The 19,398-nt window shown below is 34.8% G+C and overlaps 1 pseudogene; it reads left to right on the top strand.

The window, feature by feature from the left end:
- The first annotated feature begins 2,781 nt into the window (after positions 1-2,781).
- LOC116585668 lies at positions 2,782-3,434 on the top strand (annotated as a pseudogene).
- The last annotated feature ends 15,964 nt before the right edge of the window (positions 3,435-19,398 follow it).

Raw genomic sequence — 19,398 nt, 5'->3', positions numbered from 1 at the left:
CATATTATGTACTCCTCTAAAGTTTTCCAAACACAACTTGGGAAATGTTGCTACCTTACAGCAACAAAAACTGTATAATTTTAAGAAGTAATCACTAAATTAATACACATATAAAAAATGTAGATATTTTAATGAATGTGTTATGAATTAGTGTATATATTCAATAATACATTAAACTAAGACATATGTACATTGTTAATATATAATCACATAAAAGCACTTATAATTGATATTATGGAAGAAACAAATATAAAACCAATGTAAAATCTATCCCTTCATTAATTTAATAAACAAATTACATGTTATAAGTTCAGATCTGTATCTTATTAAGACTTTTGGGCTTCTGTCCTCATAGAGCTTATAATCTATATGGCAAGTTGGGAAATAAATAACTATAGCATAATATGTTACAAACACACTTGACTATTGGACTTAACTTGTTCTGTGGGTTCAGAAATTACATTTTCAGACAAAGAAAACACCATATTGGAGACTGAAAGAAAGCATAGAAATTAGTATATTAACTATATTGGGAAATAGCACATGTGAAGAGCCTACTGTGCAGAAGAGAGTAGACTGTATGTAAGGAGCTGGAAGGAAATTATCATGGTTGGAATAGATGAACAAAAACATAGTTTGGTTCACAGTCAAGCTGGAGAGGCAACAGAATGAGACTATTCAGTGTTCTAATGGTCAATTTAAGAATTTTTAGGGAAACTGGGAAAATAATCACAAGGTTTTCAGTTAAGGATCTAAATTTTCTACTTTAAAACATTTTCTTTATTTGATTTAAAAAATAAATTTGAAGAAGGCAAAATGGCATGGAAAACCTGATTAAGTCTGTTCTGTAACAGCCCGGAATAAGGAGAATAATGAGGGGATTGATTTCATGATACCAGTGTTTGGGCTCTGCATCCAAATAAAATATGTATCATTTATATTATATATTTCAATGTATTTTACATATTGATATAGATTGATGAGATATAGAGATCAAGTATCTAATATATTTAACATATCAATATACATTTAAATAAAAAGTATGTCTTTAAATAGTTACATATTCTCATTTGAATATTGATATATATGAATTTATAAATATTTTTCTCAGGAAGAGGGATATCAGCATGATTTAATTTTCCTGGATTGAGTAACTGATTTATACAATGTACTAAGAAAAGAAACACTAGACAATAATTAAGTTTTGGTGAATAATTTGAATATTTCATGTCAGTTTCCCGTTTTAATCTAGTTAGTATCAAAGTCTTCCAATTTTTCAGGCATACATAGCAACATGCAGAATCTTGAAGTTGACCTTGACTCTTCTTTTTTCTTATACCTACATCAGAATTAATACCTCAATCTTCAGAAATATTAACATCCTAATACTTATCAGCACCTCCATTGCTAACATCTGGGGAACTTCATTCTTCAAATAATTTATTTCAATAGCATTCTAACTATTCAGGCTACTTTCTCCCTTGACCTCTTCAATCCTAAAGATCAACCAGAAATTTATCTTGTTAAAATGTAATCAATTCTTACCTTTCTTCTGTTCAGCCATACTGATAGATTCTCAACTTATGTAGTACCCAAACTTAAAATGATGTAAGGCCCACTAGTCAGACCTCCCATTACTCTTTTAACTTTATTATTTCATTTTCTTCTATCTTCCTTGCTCATCCTTCATATTTATAATGCTAACACAGGCACCTTGGCTTCCCAGCAATTGCTCAAACAAACCATCTCATGTCTGTCTCAGGGTCTTTGCACTTATATTTTTTGACTGGACTGGACTTACCTCCAGGAAACTCCAACACCAAATGTTTTACTTTTCACAATGGACACTTCATCTAAAATTACAATCATTACCCAAATATCATCACCCCTTCCCCAACTAATATTATGTTACTTGAAAAATTAATAAACATATTAATTTTTGGTTTGTTCCACTCTTCAAAATAATGCCTTGACTACACATAAGGCAGAATTTTGTTCAGTTGTTTTTCTTTGTTTTGTTCATTGTCTTTTCCCCTTTATGTATAATAATCATTCAATACATATTTGTTTAATGGATGGTTGGATGGATGACTACACTGACACTGATCTGCCAATAAGTCATCAAAACAAATCTGTAACATTTGCATATTGAAATTGAAGCTTGAAGCCTAGAAGACAGTCTTTGCTGGGCATATATTTTTGGTTCCTCTCAGCATGCTAATGTAAGTTAGAAACATGGTAGAAAACACATGTTTCTAGAAAGAGTGTTTAGCCAGGATTCAGAAAGTAAAAGGAAATTGAGATTTGTATGCTATCATGGAAACCAAAGATAGAAAGTTAATACCAACCAACCAAACAACCAAACAAGGAAACAAGCAAACAAAAAACCAAAGTGTCATCAACAGTGTAATGACTGATAAATAAAGTATGAGAGGTATTTACTGGATTTAATCAAATAGAGGCCACCAGAGATTAGTGAAAATAAAATAAAATATAATTGTAAAATAAAATAAAATAGAAACCATGACATAGTAACAAAGAAAGATTAAAAGGGAATATAAATGAGAAATAAATTAAGACATGGATAGTGTAAGTGCAGAAAAGTCAGGGGACTATAGACAATGAACAGGAAAGAACTAAGACAGTCATTGGATGAAAATGAAGAATCAAGGGAGAAATATTTATTTTTAAAAATATTTTAGGGCACTTGGCTTGTTGTGTTGCTGCTGGAGAACCAGAGACGGTCCTGCTGCGGCCACAAGCCCGTCCAAGCACCTGACAATGTCATCTCATTTAGTACAGCAGCCGCTGCCCCCACTCAACAACAACTGCCAGGAAGGTGAACAACCTTTGCCCCGCCAGCCGGCCTCAACAGTTCCTGGGGGAGCTACCCATGAACAGCAGCAATGGCAATGATAATGGCAATGGGAAAAATGGGTGGCTAGAACATATACCGTCCTCATCCTCTATCCACAATGGAGACATGGAGAAGATTCTTTTGGATGCACAACACAAATCAGGCCAGAGTAGTTCAAGAGCCACTTCTCACTGTGACAGCCCTTCCCCACAAGAAAATGGGCAGATTATGTTTGATGTGGAGATGCACACCAGCAGGGACCATAGCTCTCAGTCAGAATAAGAAGTTGCAGAAGGAGAGAAAGAAGTTGATGCGTTGAAGAAAAGCGTTGACTGGGTGTCTGACTGGTCCAGTAGAGCTGAAAACATTCCACCTAAAGAGTTCCACTTCAGACACCCCAAACGTTCTGTCTTTTTTAAGCATGAGGAAAAGTGGGGCCATGAAGAAAGGGGGTATTTTCTCCGCAGAATTCCTTAAGGTGTTCATTCCGTCTCTCTTCCTCTCTCATGTTTTGGCTTTGGGCCTAGACATCTATGTTGGAAAGCGACTCAGCCCACCTTCTGCCAGCACCTACTGAAGGAAAGAACACTCCTGAAAAGCCTGAGACCTGTGAAGTGGTGTATTGTCACAGTAGTTTATTTGAACTTGAAACCATTGTAGGCATGACCCAACCTGCCATCCTATTTTTACATATCCAAGTTCCAGTAACTCTCAAATCCAGTATTTTATTCAAACTCTGTTGAGTCATTTCCTTTTTGGCCTGTAAGACACTTTAGAATTTCCTAATAGAGTTTACCATTATTTAGAAATTTGCAAGGGCTTCTTTCCCACAAATGCCACCAGCAGATTATAATTTTATCGTTAATGCTATTGTCTCCTTTTAGTGCCACCAGACTTAGACCTGCATCATTCATGGTATAATTTTACATTTGCAAGATAACTACCATCTCTTTCTTCAAATGAGATCAGAATAGCAAATGATAGAACAGCTTTGTTGTTTTGTTTTGTTTTGTTTTTTTCAAGACAAAGCAAGTGTCATTAAGCTTGAATTTATAGTTATTAAAAAAGAAAACAAACAAACAAAAAAACAAGACACAAGAAAAAAATATCCTGGGCAATAGAAAATTATTTTAAACAAACAAACTATATATATATATATATATATATAGTTTATATATATATATAGTTTGTTTGTTTAAAATAATTTTTTATTAAATATATATATATATATATTTAAAGATAGGGTAACAAGTTTGAGTATCAATATAAATATAATTGACTCAGTATAATTAATCCAATATAAATAAATTGATCCAGTACAGAAAGAGATGTTAACACAGAAGAAAGGACAATTCTTAGGCAATGTTCTTGGTAAGGAAGGATGTGATCAGATTTAGAAAGTGGAGGTATTGGGAAGGAAGAACACATATGTGAATGTAGACTTATTTATATAGATCTAGTGATGGGAACATGTGGAAATTTCCATTTCAATTTTTTTTTCTTTTTTAATAAGAGTCAAATTCATCTACTTAGTTGAGAGGATTTGGAAAATTGGAGCATGCAGAGTTCTAAGGAGACTGTCATAGATTTCAAGATATTTTTGTACCTAATGGAGAGATAAATTGGTTGGAGAAATAGAGTTAGTCCAGGGAGCAGAAATGGATGCTCAATCAAGGTTATCCACCATAAATAATAATGATTTTAATTTGTTCCCTGGATTTATTTTTATTTTATTATTTTATTTTATTTTGCTACTGCTCTTAGCAATTTCGGTGCAAAACACATATTTCCATCAAATTGAAAGATGGACTAATATGCTGTGTTATTGTACCTGGATTGTGTTTCTGGTTTACATAAAGATGTTGATCAATTTTTGAAAGAAAATAACGGCATACATAGAAATCTATGTGAAGTGAGTTATTTGCATAATTCTTCCACATTTTTGAATGTTGACTATTTTTATTTCCTGAAAGAGCGTGCATATTCACAGTAGGCAGATGTAAATTTGCAACTCATGGGTACTTCATAGGCCAGTCTTCCTTACTATTGATGGAATAAAAGGAATCAGCCACCTCCAAATTGGCAAAAGTCTATCAGAGCAATACCAGAAAGCCATTGAACAAATAACTATAATTCAAATATTTCCAACATGTTTAAAATTTATAAGTGCATTTCTGCATTCAAGTCTGCTGTGGAGGTAGTCAGCACTGAAAGAAAGCTTCTTTTAATTTTTGTAATATAACCAATAGCTTTACATAATCTTCACTTAAACTGTTTTTGGTAAAAATGGATTTGGGGTCAAAGAATTCTCAGGATGGTCTTAAATATAACAGTAAGCTCTAATAATCATGCGAAGTTAGTTCCTTACTAAAGCCAAAGTAGTGTTATCAGATAAAATAGAGGATTCATAAACAATGAATGATCCATAAACAATAAATTTCATGCCTTATAGACAATTTGGATCATACTTTTACTAAAAAAGGATACATTGCTTATCCAAATTGCAAATTTACTGGAGTGCTGGAGTGTTATTTTGCTATATTTGTGAATAGTATACCAAAGACATATTATACTACAGATTGTTTACATTGGCTTTCAGTGGATCAACACACATATCCGCAATTGCAGTTGTTCTTTTATGTGAATCATCAATTTACTGACTGAGTTCTCTGTGACAAACACTGTAGATGCTCCCCCTATGCACCTTCAACAAGTCCCTCTGCGTGACAAAAGCTTTTTACTTCAAATGCTGATGGCCGCAACAAGGGGCTTTTGTGAGCACCATAACCTTAGTTCAGGGAGAGTCAGAAGTGTGTGTGTGAGAGAGTGGGGGGGGGGGAGAGACTAGTAATAGCCCTGGAAAGAGCTCTTAATCAATGACAAAGAATTGATAGACCAGTAACCCAGTGTCCTTGCTCCCTTGCTCCCTTTGTCCACATTGGCCTCTGTACCTCTATTATGTTTTCCTCCCCCGCCCCCCACCCTTACTGATCTAATTCTTTCTTTCTGAACTTTCAGGAACAAATAACCCCATTCAAAGTTCTGTGCTCAAAATTTGTGCTCATATCCTCACTTCAGGATTTTTTCTGGGAAAACCTAGACCAATTTTGCTAATTAAAACACACACACACACACACACACACACACACAGACTTCATTATGGTTGGTTTTAAACATCTCTACTAGTTTAAATAATGGCTCTGATCGTGTCTGAGAGCGAGGACCTGGTGATGAAGTCCCAGAACCTAAGTCAGGTTCGGTGGGGTGAGGAGGTTCGGAGCCGACGACTAAAGAAAGAATTCTTAAGACTTCGTTGGTGCAAAAGGTGATTTATTAGAGCACGGGGACAGGGCCCATGGGCAGGCAGAGATGCGGCTGCCCCAGGTTGTGAGGGTAGGCATGTTATATACCCTGCGGTTGGGGGAAGGTGAGGGGAAGGGAGGTTTCAGTGGAGTTTTCATATGCTAAAGAGGGCCTACAAGGTGCCAGGATGTTCCAGGCCTGCCGGAGGCCTTGCCCTTGCGGCTGGATCAATGTTGTCTTTAGACCAGCCATTAACATTAAGATAGTTGGGAGACTTTTTGGTGGGGTGTCACAATCCTGCTACCAATCGTCTTTGTTAGTGAGATTTAGGACATTTGTAAGCCAAGGGAGACTCCTGTCTAGCAGGATTGTGAGCTCTGCAAGTTAACTATTTGCTTATTGTTCATGGCAGTCAGGGCTGCCTGAGGGATGCTACACATGTGGAGGGGAAAGGGTGAAGAGGGGGTGCAAGGCGCCAGCTTTTGCTTTGTCCTCAGCCAGCCTCCTGCTCCCTCATCACTGGGAAGGTGTTAAAGGTATTGATTCCTATGCTGTGTGTCAGATGTTAGGTAGGCTCCAAAAACTCATTGCACAAAACCCACTCCCATTTCCAACTAACTCTTGTGTAGTTAACTCAGAGCCAGGATTTATAGCCACAGCTCTAAGACCTGTTGTCCTTAGTATGAAAGAGTGCCTATTTAAATTTCTCTTAATTAACTTGTACAGAAAGCAACCTAATATAGTAGAAACACTAGTCTCCAGAACGTGATGCTAGCTTTGATTCTAAGGTTTGCTGTGCAATCTTATATAAATGAATAAACTCTTTAGGGCTATGTTTCCTTATCTATAAAATGACATACCTGTGCTATGCAGTTTCTCTAAGTTACTATTTTAGCTAAACTATCTTTATTTTAGGCACTTTTCCTTTGCATTATAACCATAGTTGGGTGGATTTAAATAAAAGAAAAAGGAAAGTAAATGATTCGTCTTCCTTTCAGAATGGAGGTTTTCATTTTAATCAAAGATCAGATCTTAGGAGAAATTATCATCTCCTTGATGGGACTTTCTGTTCTAAATTATTTCTCAATCTTGCCCTGATTTTTCTTTCTTTTTTCTTTTTTTAAACATTGAGCTTAATATGTGTGGGTAGTGTAAGGTGATTCCATTATTTAACTGCATCAGTATGGCTAATGTTTTGGAAATACAATCATCAATAAAACAAGACCTAAAAACATCTTATATTATTCTACTTAACACTATTATTTGAAGCTAATCTTTTACATGACATTTTCATTCTTACTTACACTGACAGATATCAAAATAGGTTTTTTTTTTGTTTTTTTTTTTTTTTTTTTTAGTTTGTGTTAATTTGGTCTTTCTGAAGCTTTTCCTTACTAGGTAAAAACCAAAGAAAATAGAATATATTATCATATGCCTCTTACATTTAACCAAATCTAACAGGTATTCCAAGAAATGTTATATGCTCTTTTAGTTTGGAATTTATTTTGGAAAACCATTAAATCTTTAGTACCAATTTCTTCCCCAGATATACATCACCAAAATTATCATTATCAAGGGAGCTCTATGTAATGTGTTTGTTTATTAGAGAACTATGCAAATCAGATTACAGGTATAAGATTTTTAAATATTTCTAGAATTTATTACATAATTATAATTAAATACAATTAAATTAAATATGACAGTGCAGGTCTTTACAATGTTTTAAAATATATGTAAATTTATTTATATTTATTGAAAATATTCACTATATTTCAAAATCAGACATTTATAAAGAAAGATAAGAATAAAAGATAAGAATATTTATTATCTATCTGATGTTAAAATTAAAAAGAAATATTTGCAGAGGTTGAGTAATTCATTTAGAAGCAGTTTTCTTTCTGTTCTCAATGGGGCCCCGTAAGGATTTACACTCAAATAATATCCTATCTTTTGCAAAAAGGAAAATTTGTGACCTAAGAGAGCATCAAACAAAATGGTTTAAAAAACATGCCTCTTAGTAACTCTGAGCTTATTCCATTATTCCTCACCAGATTTTGTACATTGCTTTGATTTTATGCTAATTTTAATTATCATTATTCAACAGTGTGATTTTTAACTCCCATAATGGAAAAAAAATGAAAAGAAATTCATAAAGGATAAGCATAGCTTATGAGTCTCTCAGGATGGCTTTAATATTTTGCACAAATAAGAAGAGTAGCTTCAGTTTTATCAAGTTTTCTGTGACTTTATGACCTTAACCTCATCATGTAAAGCCAGAGGTTTTTGATTCAAGCCTTCTTTTGCCATCTGCCAACTCATAATACCATGTCCCTTCAGCCTAATGGAATACTCAGTATTTCATTTCTTGAGAATCATCAACTGTTGTGTTACACAGATGGAAAAACAAAGGTCTAGGACAGCTGGGTTGCTTTCTCAATGTTATAAGGAATCTTAATTTACAGAATTAATGTGAGGACTGAAACTATACATTCCCCTTTTATTATTGTCCTAATGCTGTCAGTGAGGTAGAAGAGGTTTAAGATTTTAAAAAGGTCCTTCAAAGATAAATTCTTTTGGGGGCTCCTGGGTGGCTCAGTGGGTTTAGCTTCTGCTTTTAGCCTAGGTCATGATCTCAGGGTCATGGGATCAAGCCCCACATCAGGCTCTCCCTGCTCAGCAGAGAGTAGCAGGGAGCCTGCTTCTCTCTCTCTCTCTTTCTCTCTCTCTCTGCCTGCCTCTCTGCCTACTTGTGATCCCTCTGTCAAATAAATAAATAAAATCTTAAATAAATAAATTCTTTTTAAGTATCATTGTGAGCTCATGTTTGTGCTCAGTAATTAAATTCACAGTGAATTTTAGGAAACATATATTACAGCATTATTGTCCAGGAAGTTGCCTGACAGAGCATAATTGTTGTTCCCTTAATCAAATTTCAGGTAAGTTGGATTCAGTTTTCAACTCCTTCCATATTAGTTAAATAAACTTTTTAATTTAAGAATGTCCCATCTATACCACAAAGTAACAATGCATAACAAAACAAATCATATGCTTCAAAATTTACTGAAAATTTTGAATTATTCATTTATATTTTTTAACTAATTAAACTCTTTAAAATTTCTTTGTTTGTATTTGTAGTTATTTGTAGCTTTTTATTTACTTGAGTTGATTAAATGTTGAGAGGATAACAACTAAAGACTTACTCACTATCAAAAAAATGATCATTTTTCCCATTAATACAAGAAAAGGTCCTAGAAATCTCATTGCCCGCACACACACACCTAATAACAATTGTTCATCTTTCATTATGTTATATTGTACATATAAATTAGTTGGTCCATTACATATAATTTAGGAGATCCATAGATATTATTGGTTATTATAATATTAATCAGAGGAGAAAGAAACAGAAAAAAAAAACAGAAGTGTTTGATGAAACATACATATATTAGACTTTCCAACTGTGAATACAGAATCTTATTATGTTAACTTGAGGTTCCCAACCATGTGCAAATAAAGAACATGCAATACAGTTAAGGAAAAGAAAAATACTTTTTTTTATTAAAACAGTCTTTATGCAAATACATGACAGTGCAAAAATGCTGAGTATTTTAAAGTTCACAATAAGGAGATTGGACATTATTCCAAAATGAATTTAGGAGAGAGACACGGAGGAGATTTTTCCTACATAATGACAATTGATACATACCTTGACTAAGGAATTATAAGGAGAGATGAAAAAGAAACGAGGGAATCATCTAACACACACGTGAGTAATGGGTAATTTTAAAAATGAATGGACAATGATTAAAAAAATAAGAATTTCATTCTCTCTTCTGTAGTATTATTAATTATTAGGAGAATTGCAAGTAGCACTGAAGAATTTTAGCTAGTCAAGAAACCTGAAAATATTACCTTCCATAGGTGGATGCATGAGACAATATTGCAATGAATTTTTTAGCAGTATTTAAACTTTTGTTCTCGTGTTTGGCCAGTAGCATTCTGATTTAACCCCAGAGTAAACCGTGCTCTCTCCTGTGAGCTTGGAAGGGTGACAGAAAGAAATAGTTTCACTTGAGCTCTTGAGGAAGAGGGGTTTACATCTTGCTACCTTTGCTGGTGAGAGGCTGGGAGAATGGAAAGCTTGACTGCTAGATCACTTTAGTGACTCCTGCTTTCCAGCTGCCCAGGGAAAATATGACTGAGAAAGTCCTATTTCAAGCTACTCCATCCACAAACATTCTCAAATTAGTAGCCATCTAAGTATTACATTTATTATACTCACCTGGAAACAGTATTTTTATACGTATTTAAGATCTTATTATTATTACTATTATTATTAACCTTGTTCTTTGTCCATATCAAATCACAGTCTTCACATTATTTATTTATTTAATTTATTTATTTATTGTTAAATCGTTAGCCACTGTATAGTACATCATTATTTTTTGATGTAGTGTTCAATGATTCATTAGTTACGTATAACACCCAGTGCTCATCACATTCTTTGAATCAAGTAATTATGTGCAAAGCATTTGCCCTTACCAGATTAGGTACAGCAATTTATAGCATTCTATCCTAGTTCCTATCCTATCCTATCCTAGTTCTATCTTAGTTCCTGGTCATCTTTAATCCAGTCCAACATAACATTTTAAGAAATATCTTGAGAAAAAGTATTTAAATTTGTTCTCTCTCTGTGTGTGTACATACATTTCTAAAATTAAAATTAAAAGAATAGCTCATTTTCAATATTATATATCCTGTATGATTAGAAAAGTTTGGACACATGGTATTTTCTGAATAAATTCCCATTTTAGAAATCCAGAGGATTTTTTTTTCCTGTCACATAATAATCAGTGTTATTTTTAATGGATTGCAGTTGGTTTGTCTGGTTTTACTGATTTTTATTTGATCATTTTTGTTTGTATCATTAGTAGGAATGGAGACATAACAAGATAATTACATTAATAAAATAAGTGTTATTTAATTCCTACCTTTGGTATAAGGCATTTCTAAGAATGTTTAAAATTATCTTTTTTTCAATTTATTAAAATGATGTTTAGATGAGCTGCTAAGAGGAAATTCTTTAACTCAAGACTTAAGTTAGAAACTGCCCTTGTCACTAATCATTCCATGTTTATAAAATATTCAATGAGAAATCATACTATAAATACTTGGAATATTAAATGTGCTGATCTACCCACAACACATAATGGTATTACCTTATATTTAAAATTTCAAGAAACCAATAATAATGATATAAAATTCTTAATATTAACTCTAAGGGGATTAAAAATAATGATGACTTATTCCTACAATGTTTCCACATTAGATTTTATGTAAGTGTGAAAGGTGGTGAAAGACTGAAAACCTTAATAAGATTCTTGGCCCTTAACTGTTTCTCCTCCACTCTTGCTAAGCTGAGCTTGACCAACTAATGCTGAAACCACAGCCTTGGTCTAGCAGGTCCTGTATAATGAGGAACTCTCATATTCTCTACTCCTTTTGAAATCTAAACAGATAAAACTAAACTTCAACTGTAGTTGAAGTCTACCATGTTGGTGCTTCTGGCTTTCTGCTCCCCAAAACTGTCATTCTGAGCTCTTCTCATCTTCTTCTCATTAAATATTTTTAATAAAGGTTTGAACTAATGGTGACCACACATGTTTACAAGTTCTCTTCTGTCCAATTTCCCAGGACAGCATTCTTCCAATTATCCAGTTTTAATTTTTCTAAGTAACAGACACAAGGAGCTCAAGTAGTATCAGAAGGACCTAAAAGTTTTGAATCAACCAAACACAGTAGAATTTTAATTCCAGAGAAAACAATCATTGTTCTATATTACAAAAACATTTGAAAGGAATTGTGTTAATTTTATAAGAGTGTTAATTTTATAAGAGTATATCCAAAGAGCAAATTCTATGAATCAGCTTTAATGACTGTTTTCAAGTGGTCTATTATTCGTTAAACAGAGATGGAGTTCTTTGTCTCTTCATCAATTCTCACAACTGTCCTGCATAATATTTACTATTAATATGATTTTTATGGGGGCGCCTGGGTGGCTCAGTGGGTTGAGCTGCTGCCTTCGGCTGGGGTCCTGATCTCAGGGTCCTGGGATGGAGCCCCGCGTCCTGCTCTCTGCTCCGCGGGGAGCCTGCTTCCCTCTCTCTCTCTCTGCCTGCCTCTCTGCCTACTTGTGATCTCTGTCTGTCAAATAAATAAATAAAATCTTTAAAAAAAATACGATTTTTATGTAATAATAAACTATGTATGATGTAGTTCACCCTACATCCTATAGCTGGGAACATGTGAAGGTAAAATTTGTAGCCAGGCCTGCCTGACTCAAAGGCACATTTTATTGTTGTTGTTGTTACAATTATTATTATTGTATGCAAATGTTTCTAGAATAAGCTTTAATGTGGTAGAAAACTGATTAGTGGAACTAAACTTCAGAATGCAGCATATATTTAACACTCTCTTTCATTCTATAAAGGGTTAGCCAGATGTGGTTAATTCTGAAATGCATGAAAATTTCTGTCTACAACTATTGTTGTACATTATATGTCTTCTCTAAAAGTTCAAATCTTTAAAAGAAATTATTTTTATTATTATGAGATTTATATATTTATTATATCTCCCTGGTACATTATTTATTTTAAGAGTTGATAACTTTTTATTATCATCTCATCAGTGGCCAAATGAATTCAGTTTACCTCCTAGTGGCATTCTTGTGACCTATGGGTATATTCCTTAAGATCAATTTTTGGAATTTACTTCTGCCTCAAATGCCTTATTGAACAATGATTAGTTACATGTTTCTATTTGCTATTCTGTTAGTTCAATTTCATCTCATATCCAGAGATAAGATAATATTTCCCACATATCACCCTTTTCTTTCATAGTATAAGCTGGTTTGCAAAGCTTCACAATTCATTCTTACATAGAATGCCAACCCCTTTCAGAAGCCCCACTATTTTAGGTTCTCAGTTCCAACTCCCTCCTTGCTGTTAGGAGAAGACTACATCTCTTTTTCCAAATAGCCATTAAATTCCAGTTGTACAGCCTTCAGAAACTGTATTCAGCTAAGATCTCCTCCTGGCTACTTTGGCAACTGCATACATGTTTGGTTGACTTACTGTTCTGGCTCTTCATTTTTACCAAATATTTAGTTTTCTTTCTTTGTTTCCAGTTTATTTATACTTGCATTTATATGTATATGTGTGCACATGTGTATGTGCCTATGTGGGTGTGTGTGATTATCTCTGTTACCACTATACATATTTCCACATTAATCTGTGAATCCTCTCACTCACTGTTCTTCAATGCAGGGATATACATTGACTTTGTGTTCAGCCCAGGTTATTTTTGAAAGAAATATATAGTATTTTCTTTTTTTTTTTTTAAAGATTTTATTTATTTATTTGACAGACAGAGATCACAAGTAGGCAGAGAGGCAGGCAGAGAGAGAGAGGAAGGGAAGCAGGCTCCCTGCTGAGCAAAGAGCCCGATGTGGGGCTCGATCCCAGGACCCCGGGACCATGACCTGAGCCGAAGGCAGAGGCTTTAACCCACTGAGCCACCCAGGCTCCCCTATAGTATTTTCTTTACTCTGTTTTGAAATGTGACTTCATTATATTTACATTTACAGTAATTTATTTATTTATTTATTTATTTAGCATATATTATTTATTTCAGGGGTACAGGTCTGTGATTCATCAGTCTTACACAATTCACAGCACTCACCATAGCACATTTCCTCCCCAATGTCCAATACCCAGCTACCCATCCCTTCCCTCACTCCCCTCCACTCCAGCAACCCTCAGTTTATTTCCTGAGACCAAGAGTGTCTTAAGGTTTATCTCCCTCTCTGATGTCATCTTGTCTCATTTTCCCTTCCTCTATGATCTTCTGTCTTGTTTCTCAAATTCCTCATATTAGTGAGATCATATGATAGTTGTCTTTCTCTGATTGACTTATTTTGCTTAGCATAATACCCTCTAGTTCCATCTATGTCATTGCAAATGGCAAGATTTCATTTTTTGATGGCTGCATAATATTCCTATATATATATAATTTTTTTTTTCACATCTTCTTTATCCATTCATCTGTTAATAGACATTTAGGCTCTTTTCATAGTTTGACTATTGTGGCTATTCCTGCTATAAACATTCGGGTGCATGTGACCCTTAGGATCTCTACATTTGTATCTTTGGGGTAAATACCCCAAAGTATGATTGCTAGGTCACAAGGTATTTCTATTTTCAACTTTTTGAGGACCCTCCATACTGTTTTCCAGAGTGGCTGCACCAGCTTGCATTCCCGCCAGCCGTGTAGGAGGGCTCCCCTTTCTCCCCCCTTTCTCCCCTTACCTGTCATTTCCTCACTTCTTAATTTTAGCCATTCTGACTGGGGTGAGGTGGTATCTCATTGTGGTTTTGATTTGTATTTCCCTGATGCTGAGTGATGTTGAGCACTTTTTCATGTGTCTGTTGGCCATTTGGATGTCATATTTATAGAAATATCTGTTCATGTCTTCTGCCAATTTCTTGATTGGATTGTTTGTTCTTTGGGTGTTGAGTTTGATAAGTTCTTTATAGGTTTTGGATACTAGCCTTTTATCTGATACGTCATTTGCAAATATCTTCTCTCATTCTGTTGGTTGTTGTTTGGTTTTGTTGATTGTTTCCATTGCTGTGCAAAAGCTTTTTATCTTGATGAAGTTTCAGTAGTTCATTTTTGACTTTGCTTTTCTTGCCTTTGGCAGTGTTTCTAGGAAGAAGTTGCTGAGGCTGAGGTCAAAGAGGTTGCTGACTGTGTTCTCCTCAAGGATTTTGATGGATAGCTGTCTCACATTCAGGTCTTTCATCAATTTTGAGTCTATTTTTGTGTGTGCTATAAGAAAATGGTCTAGTTTCATTCTTCTGGATGTGGCTGTCCAATTTTACTAATACAGTTTTGTTGGAGGCTACGGCATGGTTGGAGTCGAGGATCAAACCAGGCCTGACTAGTGTCTCCTTTAAAGTCCGGACACCTTGACAAGGTTAAGGACAGGAAAGTTGAGTAACACTGAGAAAGGGTCTGTGCTATGAGTCATGCGCTCGCCTTCGTGACTTCCCAAACTCTCTCCCTACAGAAGGGAACAATGTGGTCAGGGTCATGAATTCTTAGTTGGTCCTTGTCGTTCCTGTACTTCCCATAACCCACTCCCTGGTTGATTGTCTTGCTAATGGCATTAGCCGAAACTACCTGGCATCACGAGGTTTGCTTGTAGTTAATGTAAACTTGTTATAGAAACTTGCTGTCATCTGACTAGGTACTGATGTATTACTCCTCCTATTGTGGTCTGCCTTATAAATGCTTGTAAGATTTGGAATAAAATTGGCACTGTTGGACATCCTCCTCGGTGTCCCTCCTGCCCCCATCTCTTTGTCTCTTAATTTTATTTCACCATCCTCTTACCCTCACGTTTCCTGGTCGATTTGTCGCGCCAGCTGTGACACCATTTGTTGAAGGGACTGTCTTATTTCCGTTGGGCATTCTTTCCTGCTTTGTCAAAGATTAGTGACCATAGAGTTGAGGGTTCATTTCTGGGCTCTCTATTCTATTTCATTATCTATGTTTCTGTTTTTGTGCCAGTGCCGTGCTGTCTTGATGATTACAGCTTTGTAATAGAGCTTGAAGTCTGGAATTTTGATACCACCAGCTTTTCTTTTCTTTTTCAATGTTCCTCTGGCTATTCAGGGTCTTTTCTGGTTCCATGCAAATTTTATGACTATTTATTCTATTTATTTGAAAAAAAGTTGATGGTATTTTGATAGGGATTGCAGTAATTGTGCAGACTGCTCTAGGTAGCATAGATATTTTCACAATATTTGTTCTTCTGATCCATGAGCATGAAACATTTTCATTTCTTTGTATCTTCCTCAATTTCTTTCATGAGTATTCTATAGTCCTACGTTTTTTATGGTTTTGGGTGCAATTGCATGTGGGATCAACTCCTTAATTTCTTTCTTCTGTCTGGTTGTTGGTGTATAGAAATGCAACTGATTTCTGTGCATTGATTTTATATCCTGACACTTTACTGAGTACCTGTATGAGTTCTAGGAGTTTTGGAGTAGAGTCTTTTGTGTTTTCCATGTAAAGTATCATATTATCTGTAAAGAGTGAGTGACTTCTTCTTTACTGATTCAGATGCCTTTTATTTGTTTATGTTGTTTGATTGCTAAGGCTAAGACTCTAGTACTATGTTGAATAGCTGTGTTGATAGTGGACATCCCTGCCATGTTCCTGATCTTAGGGTAAAAGGTCTCAGTTTTTCCCCATTGAGAATGATATTCGCTGTGGGTTTTTCATAGATGGCTTTTATGACATTGAGGTATGAAGGTATGTACCATCTTTCCCTACACTGTAAAGAGTTTTGATCAAAAAGATGCTGTATTTTGTCAAATACTTTTTCTGTATCTATTGAGAGTATCATGTGATTTTCGTTCTTTTTCATTTTCTTTTTTTTTTTTTAATTTATGTGTTGTATCACATTGATTGAATTGTGGATGTTGAACCAAATTTGTAGCCCAGTAATAAATCTCGCTTGGTTGTGGTGAATAATCCTTTTAACATACTGTTGGATCCTATTGACTAGTATTTTGGTGAGAATTTTGGCATCCATGTTCATCAGGGATATTGGTCTGTAATTCTCCCTTTTGGTGAGGTCTTTGTCTGGTTTGGGGGGTCTAGGCAATGGTGGTCTCATAAAATGAGTTTGGACGTTTTCCTTCCATTTTTATTCTTTGGAACTTATTCAGAAGTATTAAGTATTAATTCTTCTTTAAATGTTTAGTAGAACTACCCTGGGAAGTCTTGTGGCCCTGGGCTCTTTTTTGAGAGATTTTTGATTACTGCTTCAATCTCCTTATTGGTTATGTATCTGTTCAGGTTTTCTGTTTCTTCCTGGTTCAGTTTTGGTAGTTTATATGACTCTAGGAATGCATCCATTTCTTCCAGATGGTCTAATTTGCTGACATATAGTTGCTCATATATATTCTATAATTATTTGTATTTCTTTGGTGTTGGGTGTGATCTCTCCTCTTTCACTCATTCATCCTTTTTGATAAGTCTGGCCAGGGGTTTATAAATCTTATTAATTCTTTCAAAGAATTGACTCCTAGTTTCTTTAACCTGTACTACTATTCTTTTGGCTTCTATCTCATTGCTTTCTGCTCTGATCTTTATTATTTCTCTTTTACTGCTGAGCTTAGGCTTTATTTGTTTGCCTTTAAGTGTAGGGTTAAGTTGTGTAGCTGAGACATTTCTTTTTTTCTTGAAAAAGCCTTCTATTATCATATACTTTTCTCTTAGGACCACCTTTGCTATGTCTCAAAGATTTTAAACAGTTGTGCTTTCATTTTCATTTGTTCCCATGAACTTTTTCAATTCTTCTTTAATTTCCAGGTTGACCCATTCGTTCTTTAGTAGAATGCTATTTAGCCTCCATATATTTGAGTTCTTTCCAACTTTCCTCATGTGATTGAGCTCTAGTTTCAAAGCATTGTGATCTGAAAATATGCAGGGAATGATCCCAATCTTTTGGCACTGGTTGAGACCTGATTTGTGATCCAGGATGTGATCTCTTCTGGAGAATGTTCCATGTGCACTAGAGGAGAATGTGTATTCTGTTGCTTTGGGATGGAATGTTCTGAATATATCTGTGATGTCCATCTGGTCCAGTGTGTCATTGAAAACCTTTATTTCCTTGTTGATCTCTTGCTTAGATGATCTGTCCATTTCAGTGAGGAGGGGGTGTTAAAGTCCCCTAGTATTATTGTATTATTGTCAATGTGTTTCTTTGATTTTGTTATTGATTGGCTTATATAATTTGTGCTCCCATATTAGGCACACAGATATTTAAAATTATCAGATCTTCTTGTTGGATAAACCCTTTAAGTATGATATAGTGTCCTTCATCTCTTATTATAGTCTTTGGTTTAAAATCTATTTGTCTGATATAAGGATTGCCACCCCAGCTTACTTTTGATGTCCATTAGCATGGTAAATGGTTTTCAACCCCCTCATTTTAAATCCGGAGGTGTCTTTGTATCTGAAATCAGTCTCTTGTAGACAGCATATCAATGAGTCTTGTTTTTTATTTGTTTGTTTGTCTTGTTTTTGTTTTTGTTTTTGTTATCCAGTCTGATACAGTGTGTCTTTTGATTGGGGCATTTGGCCTATTTACATGTAGGGTAAGTATGGTAAGATATGAATTTAGTGCCATTGTGTTACGTGTGAGGAGACTGTTACTGTATATTATCTCTGTTCCTTTCTGGTCTTTGTTACTTTTAGGCTATCTTTTTGCTTAGAGGACTCCTTTCAATATTTCCTGTAGAGCTGGTTTAGTGTTCTCAAATTCTTTTACCTTCTTTTTATTTGTTTGTTTTTGGTTCTGGAAGATTTTAGCTCTTCATTTTCAATGCCAGCCTATCTGGATATAATATTCTTGGCTGGATATTTTTCTCATTTAGTGCTCTGAATATATTGTGCCAGTCCTTTCTGTCCTGAGAGGTCCCTGTGGATAGGTCTGCTGCCAATCTAATGTTTCTATTGTTATAAGTTACAGACCTTTTGTGTGGAGTTGTTTTCAGGATTTTCTTTTTTTTCTGAGACGTGTTAAGTTTTACTACTAGATGATGGGATACTGTCCTATTTTTATTGATTTAGAGATGGTGCTCTGTGCCTTCTGGATTTTGATGCTTGTTTCCTTCCCTAAATTAAGAAAATTCTCTGCTATAATTTTCTCTAATATACCTTCTGCCCCTTTCTCTTTTTCTTCTTCTTCTTGTATCCCAATTATTCTAAAATTGTTTTGTCTTAAGGTATCACGTTTCTCTCAAATTGTCCCCTCACAATCCAGGAGTTGGTTATCTTTCTTTTTCTTGGTTTCTTTATTCTCTATCATTTGTTCTACTATATCACTAATTCTCTCTTCTGCCTAATTTATCCTAGCAATTAGAACCTCCATTTTTTTGTTGCACTTCATTAATAGCCTTTTTTATTTCAACTTGCTTAGGTTTTAGTTCTTTTATTTCTCCTGAAAGGGATTCTCTAGTGTCTTCTATGCTTTTTTTCAAGCCCATCTAGTATCTTTATAATCATCATTCTGAACTCTAATTCCGACATCCTACTACTGTCTGTATTGATTAGGACCCTGGCAGTTGGTATTGCCTCTTATTCTTTTTTTTTTTTTGAGG

This window comes from Mustela erminea, chromosome 3 (genome assembly GCF_009829155.1).
Source record: "Mustela erminea isolate mMusErm1 chromosome 3, mMusErm1.Pri, whole genome shotgun sequence".
Taxonomy (NCBI): domain Eukaryota; kingdom Metazoa; phylum Chordata; class Mammalia; order Carnivora; family Mustelidae; genus Mustela; species Mustela erminea.
Note: the sequence above shows the minus strand (reverse complement) of the source record. Positions and strands in the feature narration are given on the sequence as shown.